This window comes from Urocitellus parryii, chromosome 6 (assembly GCF_045843805.1).
Source record: "Urocitellus parryii isolate mUroPar1 chromosome 6, mUroPar1.hap1, whole genome shotgun sequence".
Classification (NCBI taxonomy): domain Eukaryota; kingdom Metazoa; phylum Chordata; class Mammalia; order Rodentia; family Sciuridae; genus Urocitellus; species Urocitellus parryii.
Genome location: NC_135536.1, coordinates 36580033 through 36592426, shown reverse-complemented (window position 1 = coordinate 36592426; position 12394 = coordinate 36580033).

Here is a 12394-nt window from a genome sequence, read left to right as displayed (position 1 = left end):
AAGCCATCTGTGCTCTCCTCCTGGCTCGGTCACCTTCTTTCACTCGCCTTCGCCCTCACACCAAAATGGGTGCAATTTTAAAATATACGTGTGTGTGTGTGTGTGTAAGAGAGAGAGAGAGAGAGGGAGTATACATATATATTTTTTAAAAAACAACTTAAAAACTATTTTCTTTGGAATGTCCTGTCTTTTGGAGTCTGGGTGTTCGGTGCCAGTATTTATGACAGGCAGAAGGAGGGGACCCTGTCCTCAGCTGGTGCCCATGAATCCCATGCCAGGGAGGAGGGGTGGCTGGGATGGGGTGGGGGTAGGGTGGGGTACCGGGAGAGCTCTCTTTTCTCTGCGCCTGTGGTTCTTTTTTTCCTCTGCTCTTCTACTTCCGGAGCAGATTCAAATAGATCTAGAGCCTTCCCCACCCCCAGTCCCACAGCCCCAGTTCCCAGGGCCCCTGTGCCCTTCTCTTCATGCTTTTGATTTTATTCCTCGATCACCCTTTCCGGTTTTTGTGTGTCTCTGTGTGTGTACGTGTGTATGTATGCGAGTGTGTTTGCATCCATGGCGGTGGGCACCGTGCCAGCCAGTGCACAGCCATCTGCAATGCCTTCTGCAGCCTCTGCTATTTCTCCTTGCCACCTTCAACCCCCAACCCCCCTGTACCCCAGCTCCCCACCCCAGACCCTAATCATTAATTAGCTACTGAATTAATTAAATTGTGAATGCTAATTAACATTCCTACAGGGCAGGCTGCCAGGCTGGGGGGCAGAGGGGATGAGAAGATAAGTGGAGATTGGGAGGGAGGGAAGAAGGAAGGAGAGAACACAGGGAGATAGAAGGAACCCAAAAGAGGGATAAAAGAGAAAGAAGGCAGAGTGGCAATGGACAGGCCAGCGCATGGGGTAGAGGAGACTGGACATGGAAAATGGGGTGTAAAAACTGCCTTGAGGTCCAAATACAATCCAGCCTTTCTCATCCAAATAAGACACAACCAACTCCTTGTCTGCAAGCTTACCTTTGTCCCAGCCTAGCCCAGCTCTGAGAGACTCTGATGACAGCTTTTCTTTCACTTTACAGAAAACCAACACAAACCAGAGAGACAACAGATAATATCTGTTAATACTGACCCCCAGTCCATGTCACCAAGAGAAGATTCTGGGCACCAAGAGAAGATTCTGGGCTCAAATGGGCCCATTTACTTGCTCTTTTCTACCTGTCAAGGGTATCAATTCAATGGGAATTCCCCAGCAATTAGCAGAGAATGGCTAGGATTCTCTGCAAGGATGCCTTGGGAAGACTGACAAAACACGGCCTGTCTTTGGGGAAAAGTGGTCACCCCTACCCATCTGGAAGGTCAAGAATTTGGGGAAAAGAGCCAGGCACAATGAACACAGCAACTTGGGAGGCTGTGGCAGGAAGATAGCAAGTTGGAGGCCAGCCTGGGCAACTTAGTGAGAGTCTGTCTTAAAACAAAAAAGTTTAAAAAGTGCTGAGGCTGTGATGAAATGCTGTCGGGTTCAATCCCCAGTGCCAAATACATCAAAAAAGAATTTTGGAAAAAAAACAAATAAAAGGCCATCTGACTTTGAGTTGTTGTGGGGTTTTTTTGAATTTTTTTTTTTTTTTTAGTTTTCGGCAGACATAACATCTTTGTTGTATGTGGTGCTGAGGATCGAACCCGGGCCACACGCATGCCAGGCGAGCGCGCTACCACTTGAGCCACATCTCCAGCCCCTTGAGTTGTTATTTTTAAAGAAAGAAAGAGGACTGGGGATGTAGTTCAGTGGTAGAGTGTTTGCATAGCATTTGTGAGGACCTGGGTTCAATCCCCACACTGAAAAAAAAAAAAAAAGGAGAGAGAAAGAGAAAGACAATGAAACTTCTTTCTAGGGCTGCTCTATGAAGCACTAATCTGATGAGATGCTCAAAAAAAGCAAAGGTCCAGACCCCCAATCAAATTAGTTTGAGAGTCTGGGATATAACTCAGTGGAAAATACTTGCTGTGCAAGTGTGAGGCCAAGTTTGATCTCCAGAACCAAAAAAGAAAAAAAAAAATTTTTTTTTTTTTTGTTTGGGAAATACTGTATATTCCCCTAGGGGATTCACCATTGCACCCTGTTAGAGGCTCTGAGAAGTCTGTACAAAAGGAAAAAAAAAAAAAAGAAACTTGACAGCATTTAACCCACTGATTCCCAAGATCATCTGGTCATGGGACCCCTACTTTTTAATTGAATTCCCCCACCCCATTCTAGAGATTGAACGCAGGGCCTAATGCATAAGAGATAAGTGCTCTACCACTGAAATGCACACCAGCCCTTAATTTTTAATTCTACTCCCACAGAGGAAGTATTCTGCTCTAGGGAAAACACACTCAAGTAAGCAGGGGAGGTGCTGACCTGGAAGCTGGAAATGAATTAGCCCTAAATAAAAGGCCAGTAGAAAGGCTGTCTTCTAAATGTAATGCAGGAAGGTATCAAAACAGCTCATGGTGGATTAATCCAATCACTCTTTTGAATCTCAGACCCATATTTTCAGAGCTGGAAAAAGACCTTAGCAATCAATTCTAACTTCTTAGTGTTAAAGTAGAAGCAACTGAGATTCAGAAAGGTAAAGTGATTTGTCCAAGGTCATAAAGCCACTGAATAACAGCACTGACATTAAGAGCAAGATCTCTTGACCTCTAGCCTAGCACTGTTTCCCCATTTCTTATTGGGGAAAAAAAAAAAAAAAAAACAGGCCAGCATGGGATTTATCAGTTGTATATAGTTCTTAAAAAATCTCACAAAGAAACCCCCTTTCCTTTTATTATTTTTTTAAATATATATTTTTTTAGTTGTAGATGGACACAATACCTTTATTTGATATATTTGTTTTTTATGTGGTGCTGCGGATTGAACCCAGTGCCTCACATGTGCTAGGGAAGCACTCTACCACTGAGTTACAACCCCAGCCCCACTCTTTCATTTACTGAGGCTTGGGCCTGGTCTTTTTTCACCCCTGCCCTTTACCTTCACCCCCCGCCTTTGGAACCCTGAAGCATCTACCTGCCCCTAGACTATTCTGTATCCCTGTGAGACGGGGGAATGTGAGGGCAGAAGCCTAGAAATCTATGTTGTACAAAATTGTCCCAAGTGTTCTTGATAGCCTCAAGTCAGAACTTCAGTTCTAAGCCATCTCTGTCCTCTCTTCTAGGATTCCCCCAATTATATACCACTGACATCAACCCAAAGCTTCTACTTCCATCACAACCTAAATACTACTCTGGTCTGGAAACTCCAAATGTCTCCTGGGACATTTGCTATATTTCTAGCAATTTTCCCCTTTTCTTTCTTTCTTTGTTTTTTTAAGAGAGAGAGACAGAGAATTTTTTTTTTTTTAAAGAGAGAGTGAGAGAGGAGAGAGAGAGAGAGAGAATTTTTAATATTTATTTTTTAGTTCTCGGCGGACACAACATCTTTGTTGGTATGTGGTGCTGAGGATCGAACCCGGGCCGCACGCATGCCAGGCGAGCGCGCTACCGCTTGAGCCACATCCCCAGCCCCCAGAGAATTTTTTAATATTTATTTTTTAGTTTTCGGTGGACACAACATCTTTATTTTATTTTTATGTGGTGCTGAGGATTAAACCCACGCATGCCAGGCGAGCATGCTACCACTTGAGCCACATCCCCAGCCCCAATTTTCCCCTTTTTTATTCTTACTTTGGCATCTGGGGTCCTTGAGGTCATTTAACTTCTTCAGAATCCTCAAGAAGATAGGTTGTCCTAAACCCACAGGGACACTTGACTCACTAGGATGAGGAGACCCCCCCACACACCCCCAGTCGGCCTTGCTGAACTTTTGAACATCACCCTTCCTTCTTGCCACAATGTCTGCCCATTTTTTCTTGCATGGCACTTTGTGGAGCTGGAGAAAACTTGTGATAGGTACAGACTGGGCTCATTGTAAAGGCTGCAGAACATTATTAAATTATTTTTGCACTGGGTGTGGTTGCATGTACCTGTAATCCAAGTTACTAAGGAGGATGGGGCAGAAAGGCAGCAAGTTCAAGACTTAGCAACTTAGTGAGACCCTGTCTCATAATAAAATTTTTAAAAAAGCTAGCAAACACAAGGCGCTACTCCCACAACCAATTGCTTTTTCTTTTTGGATCCTATGGTATGAGCCTGCTCTATTTCATACATTCTTTAACAAGTGGGAATATATCTCTTCATAAGATATCATCACATACATCAGACTATATCATCATCATCATCATTATTTTGGTACTGGGTATTCTTCTTCTTCTTCTTCATCATCATCATCATCATCATTTTGGTACTGGGTATTGAACCCAGGGGCATTTTATCACTAAGCTACATCCCCAGCCCTTTTCCTTTTTTATTATGAAACAGGGTCTACCTAAGTTGCCCAGGCTGGCCTCAAACTTGAGGCCACAGTCTCCCAAGTTGCTGGGATTACAGGTTTATCCCATAGTACCTGGATCACCACACCATTTTAAAGAGAGAATAGCTTTTAAATCAATTTGATTTGCCAGAAATCTTCATCACATTTCCAGGTGATGAGGTCCCTTCAAGCTCTAAAAGTCTATGAATTTACCACTGACACTGTCTCCTCCCCTCCTTCCCTCTTTCCCCTTGGCACTGGACTGACAGACAAACTTCAGAGTGTGACCCACTGTCCATATGCTAATCACTGTTTAGCTGAAGGACCACAGGATAAAGGGGACAAAGAAGAGTCAATTTCCCAACCAGAAATAGCAAGAGACAAAACCAAGATATTTTTAAAGAAAGCATTTCAGAGCTACTTTTATTCTTGATTGGCATCTTTGCTAAACTGTCCTCTTTCAGTGAGAGAGAGAGACCAAAATCTAACTTGCCAGAGTCATGCATTTCAACATGGTTCACTTTCTCTTCTAGAGCCTGTTTCCTCTCTCTAACACCTAGGCACTGAGCCATTATCAGTAGTAGAGGCACTATAGAGCTGCGATATAAATAATAATTACTGTATTATCAAATAACATTGCAAGCCTGGCCAGCTCCCTACAACACTGGTGGCAGAGGCAAGCTACAAAATTCAATATTGATAAACTGTATATTGTCTTCTGGAATCATCACTTTCCCTGACAGCCACTCTCTAAGCTTCCTGCCATTAGCAGCAAATAAGGGGAAAGACTGGTTAGTGATGGCCCTGAGGGGAGAGGGGAAGCTATGCAGACAAGTAAAAAGGACTCAGGGCCCACCATTTCTAGTCTCCCCAGATGAACTAGCCAAATTTGATCTTTGACCCAGGTGTGCTCCTTACCTTTGGGCTTTTGCACTAGCTATTTTGGAACTCAGAGTACAACGCCCCAGGTAACTGCAAAGCTGCTACCTGCTCTGCTCTTTGTTTAGTGAAGCCTATCCTGACCACACCATTTAATACTACAATTTGCCCTCTACCTATATCTTTTATCCTACTCTACTCTTGCTTTTTTGGGGGAGGGAGGGTACTAGGGATTGAACTCAGGGGCACTCAACTACTTAGCCACATCCCCAGCCCTATTTTGTATTTTATTTAGAGACAGGGTCTTACTGAGTTGCTTAGCGCCTTGCCATTGCTGAAGCTGGCTGCCTCAGCCTCCTAAGCCGCTGGGATTACAGGCGTGCTCCACCACCCCCAGCTACTCTTGCTTTTTCACATTGCATTTATTTATCACCTTCTAAAATACTATATGATTTACTTATTGTGTTTATTGTTTATATAGCTTCACAAGGGCAAGGATCTTTGTTTTGTTCAATAATGTATCCCAACACTAACACAGTGCCTGATACAGAGGAGGTACTCTGTATTCACTAAATGAACAAAGCATGTTCATGTGTACATGCTTTGGTCAGACCCATCTGATTAATTTTACCATTTGGGCGTGGGGGCACAAAGTGAAGTGTCATCTTCTGGCAAGATGGCTGGTGAATACCCCATAGCCACTTCTGTCTCCATCACAGCCTCAAGAATACGCCAATCGGGCTGAGTCTGTAGCTCAGTGGCAGAGCGCTTGCCTGGCATGTGTGAGGCACTGGGTTTGATCCTTAGCACCACATAAAAATAAATAAAGGCATTCTCTCCATCTACAACTACAAAAAAAATTAAAAAAAAAAAATGCCAATCAAGGCCAATCGAGGATGTGTTGCTAAAGAATCTTAACTCTATACTATAAAATATTTTTCACAGCCTTCTTTCAGCAGTTAGGTACTAAGTCTAAATATATCATCTTGGAAAGTAAGCAGATAAAATGAGCATGTCTGGGTCGATGGGAGTTAGCTCCTTCTGTCCATTTAATATGAAAAAATCCAGCATAAATCAGGGGAGTGGCCTGGGTCTGTGCTCTGCTGGAGTACCTCCACGTATCAGGCACAACAGTGACTCTTGCCCAATTAGGCTGTAATGGACCAAACTGAAAAGGACCCAACATTCTCAACAATAAGGGCACTATTCTTTTTTTTTTTTTTTTTAGAGAGAGAGAGAATTTTTTAATATTTATTTATTTATTTTTAGTTTTCAGCGGACACAACATCTTTGTTTTTGTATGTGGTGCTGAGGATTGAACCCAGGCCGCACGCATGCCAGGCGAGCCCGCTACCGTTTGAGCCACATCCCCAGCCCAGAGGGCACTATTCTTTAAAGCAACTGTTCCTTTTCAGGAAGCAGATGTCCTCAAAGGGTTATACAATGAGCACCAATCAGACAGTAACAGAGGCTCCTGGATTCTCTAAGAGGCTTAAGAGGATGAAAACAAGCCAGAGGCAAGAGGGTAATCATGGCTGTCCTAGGGTCCAAGGTACAGCATGAGCGCTCTGGGAACCTAGAGGGGAAAGCATCTAGAAGGAGGATGCAGACAGGGATGGAAACACCTTGTCAGGTCTTTCCTTAATTCTATCCTCTTTAGCTCCTCCATTCTTCAGGAATTTATTAGAGGCAAGCATTATTCCTGCACATTCCACAGACAGGGATTAAATCACTCAGATGTAAAACAGCAAGATTAGACCCCAGGGCTAGAGATTGAAAAGGAGTCCTGGGTTCTCTTTCATGCTACTACTTTAAGCTCCTAACGGTCTGTCACCTGGAAGTCTCCAAAAACCAGCTTTATTTCCTTCAATGATAACAATCACAGGAACGAGCAACTTTATCACAGCATTTCCTTTATATCATGTGCTACATTAAACCATCTAATTTCACAGCTCTGTGAAACAGGAGCTATTATTACACCCACTTGAAAAATGGAAAAATTGAGGCAAGAAGTTCACTAGTGAGAAAAACTGCTGGGATTCTAAGCAGGCTACTTGAGCTCAAGCCCACTATTTCAAGTACATTCAAACTTAACTGATTCTGAGTCTAGAGATAGGATCTTAGTTGCTCCAAGTAACAGATCCAAGACTAGCTCTAAGTCTTCCTAATTCCAGGACAGTGCTGAGACTTGAGTCCCAGACTGTCAAATCAAGAGCAAAAATGATCTTTATAGATAAAGCCACTAGGGTTCACATCCCCCCCTCAGGGAAATATTAAGCTGTCTAGGTAAGGTGGTACTCTTAAGAGCCTATGCTTAAAGCTCTGAACCTGGAATACTTGTAATCCAGTGAGTCTCACATTTGTACATTTCATTCTCATTCAACATACAACTAATGAGTACCTTGATCCCAGTGATTGTGCTAGGTCTGCAAGAGTAATGGTGAGCACAAGGAACTAGAAACAGACATTGCTATGCAGTAGGAAATCCAAGGCAAAGGTATATAAGACAAGTCAGAATGGGCCTTATGCATAGGCCACATTAAGATACTTAAATGTTACTCAGAGGCTACTGACAGCAAGTGAAAGATTTTGAGCAAGAGGGTAATGGTACTGTAAGATTTATTTATTTATTTATTTATATTTATTTTTTTTTTTAGTTTTTGGCGCACATAACATCTTTATTTGTATGTGGTGCTGAGGATCGAACCCAGGCCGCACGCATGCCAGGCGGGCACGCTACCGCTTGAGCCACATCTCCAGCCCGGTACTGTAAGATTTATGCAGACAGATGACTTTGGTGGATACTTGAAGAAAAGATTTGAATAGGAACAAAATCAGAGGCAGAAATAAGAGGAGGTTGTAGCTAGCTGAAGTTCTGAAGTAAACAAAAACAATGGTAATAGATAATATGAAGTATTATCAGCCTTCCTTAACTGATAGTATATAGGGATAAGTAGAAAAAAAAATCTAGCAGCTCAGGAGGCTGAGATATGAGTTCAAAGCCAGCTTCAGCAATGGCAAGGCCCTAAGCAACTCAGTGAGACCCTGTCTCTAAATAAAAAAAATTAAAAAAAAAAATCCAGAGAAATGCTCAGGGGATTAGAAAGATAATGAAATCCACCTACTGGGAAAGTGACTAAAAGCCAATTTAACAGGAAAATGATGAAGTTGGCTTTAGAAATGTTAAGTTAAAGTGTTAACTTTAAGTTATACTTAAAGTACCTGTCAAGCAGGTAAATATAGGAGTTAGAAGCTTGAGGAAGAATTCTGGGGTGATGACAGACTTACAAATTATTAGAACTTGATATTGTTAAAACTATGGTTTGAATGACATCACCCAGGAACAGAGAAGGTAGTTGAGCAAAAGAGTCTAAGAAGGAACAGAGAAATACAAAGATAAACAGAGTGTGTATGTCATAATACTTCCGCCAAACACACACACACAAATACACCACAAGAGGACAACTAGAGCAATGTCTTCTGACCCACAACTGAGGAAGGAGTTCATGCAACAAACCCAAAACGCTGAAAAAATTATTCACTTTCTGAAAACAAATCCCTTAAACTTCAGTTCCCACATCTGTAAGGGAGTTGCAAAATGATCCAAGTGGGACTGAGGGTATAGCTCAGTGGTAGAGTATCAGGAGCCACTCTGGACAGGAGCTACATACACACCTTTAAGTCCTGAGTAAAGAGGTACTGAACAGATATTGCACCCTGTAATATAATTTGGACTTTACTTCCACTCAGATAAAAAGGTACAGTTCCAGGAGCTGATGGGATTGGACACCCACTTGTTTGTTGTAACTCTACACCTGCCTCATTTGAATGGCTTCTCCCCAATAAAACCCGGGTTTGAAGCATGTTCTTTCTCTTTCTTATCTGCCTTGCCCCCCCTTGTGGGAGCTGTGGCTGAGGAGCAATCACTGAACCCAAAAAGGTACTTTCTGTGTCTGTGTCTTCTTTGGTCAACCAAAATTCACTTGGAGTGGCCCTGACCGGTTTAGTCATGAGTCGAAACAGTAGGGGGCTTGCCCACAAGGCCCTGGGTTAGATCCCAGGCACCTTAAAGAAGAAGAAGAAGAAAAAAGTCCAAGTGAAGACTAACTGAGCTAATTTTGCTGATGAAAATATCTTCTATTATGTTTGGCACTCAGGAGTCACCCAATAAATGCTAACATATGTTCATTCTTTTTAAGCCAATGATCTCATGTGATTATTACAACCAGAGAGAAATGGAGGAAATCCAGCTTCAGAGAAGTTAAGTGCCTTATCAACAATCACATAGAAAATCAGCTACAAAACCAACCAAGATTGGAACACAAAGCTGAAAAATCTTAGTGCAGGGTTTTGTCATTTACAGCACATACATGTCACAAATCCCTTTTATATGTAAATAACCCCTCTTTCATTAATCACCATATTTTGCATAAACCTCAATTTTTAATACAATGGCCTTATTAGTAACTGGACCAATCTGTAGAGGATTCACTGTAGGGAATATGAATCCTCAGAACCCTATTAACCTCCCCCAACATGATGGAACCAGTAACCAAGCATCACAACATAGAAATCCAAGATCCTTTTTCCCAGATCTCTTCTCCAAACATTAGTTACTACTGGCTTTATCCTTGACCTAGAAGCTAAAGCCAGCTGAGTTGCCTTCCAAGATTTTTTAACTTGGCAGAATTCCTTCTCTCCCAGAAAACAATGCACAAGACATATAATATCCAAAGCTCACTTGCCAGCTGAAAATGTACCATAAGGCAGTGTTCAGTAGATAAGTAAATGCAGTAGGTTAGATATAATGCTGTAGAGAAAAATAAAGCAGGGAAGGGAGTAGGGGCATATATATATAGGGAGGGTCAAGGGACATTTTAAAATAGATTGATTGGTCATAGAGAAGATAACACTAAGTAAAGATCTTTCTTGACATAAAGGCAAATTCAACTCAAAACATAGTCTGAGTCATTTTAGCCTTTGTAAGCCTCAGTTACTTTACCTATGAAGTAGAGATACTTTAGATCCTACCCAAAGACAGGGGAACAAATGCCTTTGAGGAAGGCATGTTTAGATGAGAGTACATTAGATTTTAAGCTGTGCTTGAAAATTTCCTCTTCCGCACATCAATGAAGGATGAATGATTCACGCATAGTCAAGAATGTAAGACAGAATGACTCCCCAATATTTAACGCTGTCAATAAGCAGCAGAAGTAGGAGGAAACCTAGGTCTTCTGATTCACTATCTGGGGCACTTTACATTATGTGGCCTGCACTAAATCCTTAAGCAGCTCACATCTTACAACAGGACATGGGTTTCCCATTGGCATAGGCCAAACTAATGATGGCATTTCCACATTTAGTTCAATATTTCCTTCCAAGAATTTTAACACACTATACATAAAAGCTGAGGGAGGGGCTGGGGTTGTGGCTCAGTGGTAGTGCGCTCGCCCAACATGTATGAGGCCCTGGGTTTGATCCTCAGCACCACATAAAAATAAATAAATAAAGGTATTGTGTCCAACTACAACTAAAAAATAAATATTAAAAAAAAAAGAGCTGAGGGAGTTTTATCTCATTAATGATACAACATCATTTCACCAAGGCCCTCAGAATGGCTTATCTCTCAGGGACAAATCTTAGTCAATCAACAAATATTATCAAGGATTTTGTTAAGTACCTAGCTCTAAGCAAGGAGCTATAAAGTACTTACTGGGGTGGGGGGGGGTACACAGACATAATTATAGGTGTCTCAATTCCTGCCACTGTTTTTCTACTAATAATTACTAAATTGCTTATCTTTTATCCTTTTTAACCCCCATAAACTTTATCCTGGACTTTGACCATGGGTTCTTGAGGTCAGAAAAGGAGTTCTGTTTGATTCTCATACCCCTCTTGCACATGGGAGATACTCAATAAAGTTATTAACTAGTACAATTCTAGGTAAGAGAACTGGGACTTGAACTTAGGTTTTATTATTCCCCAGCAGGGTTCCTGCTGATTTAGCATATCAGACTAGATAAAAGCATGTGAAGTGTATCCTTACTCTCAGGTGCAATTGAATAATGCTATGCAGGCTTCTGCTCCAATAAACTCCCCTCAAGAGTTCTTCCTCCACCACTGTACCAAGAGTCCACAGACAGCTAAAGTATGCCCCTACCATCAGGATCACCAACACTACCACTAGGCCTGGACTGAAACCCTCAAATCTGACATGTCTAACAAATCTGTTCAGTTGATATTACATATTATCTTCCACAAATGGGCCACCCCAGGACAACCTATATCATAATAACTATTTAAACACACCCAATTCCCTTCCAAATTGTAATTCCTTTGTGAGGGGGGTCCATGTCTTATCCCAGCAACTAGCATAGTACCTAATACAAAAAGTATTCTCAGAAAATGCATGCCTGGCAAATGCTACCTGTTGCAGACACCATGCTATACAAATTACCATGCCTAGTCGTTCCCTTAGGGACTTCTGCGGACAGATGTGCTCCTCTTACCTAGGTTAAGGCATTAAATCACCTGGGAAGGATACCATAAGCAATCAAACTCATTAGCAATGATTAGCTGATGTCATTTATTCACCATCTCTGAACAAAACAAACAAAAAAAAAAGCCCTTTGGGAATGGGAGTGGGAAAGATAAAATATGATCAAGAAAGGGAGGTAAAAGTCCAATGCACCAGGTGCCACAGTGAACAGGAATCTGGCAGCCATGCTGGTTAGCACAGGACTGACAGTCCCTGAAGTTGACTCTGAAAGGAGAATGGTTAAGTGTTGACAACTTAATCCATCCAGAACAAATTGTGCACAGAATTCATCAATAAGGGAGCCAAGGATCCCAGATGCACTTGCATTTTTTTACTGAGGTAAGACGCTCAGTCTTGGACCTTCCAGTTTATTTTATTCTTCCTTCTTCCCTCCAGATTACAGGGAAAAAAAAAAAACCCAAAGTCAACCTGCTATATTCTTGCTCAGCAGCTCCTGTTAGAAGTCAATAGGAAGGGCTGATGCTGTAGCTCAATGGCAGAGCACTTGCCTAGCATGTGTGAGGCACTAGGTTCGATCCTTAGCACCACACAAAAATGAAACAAATAAAATACAACTACAACTGTCCATCTACAACTA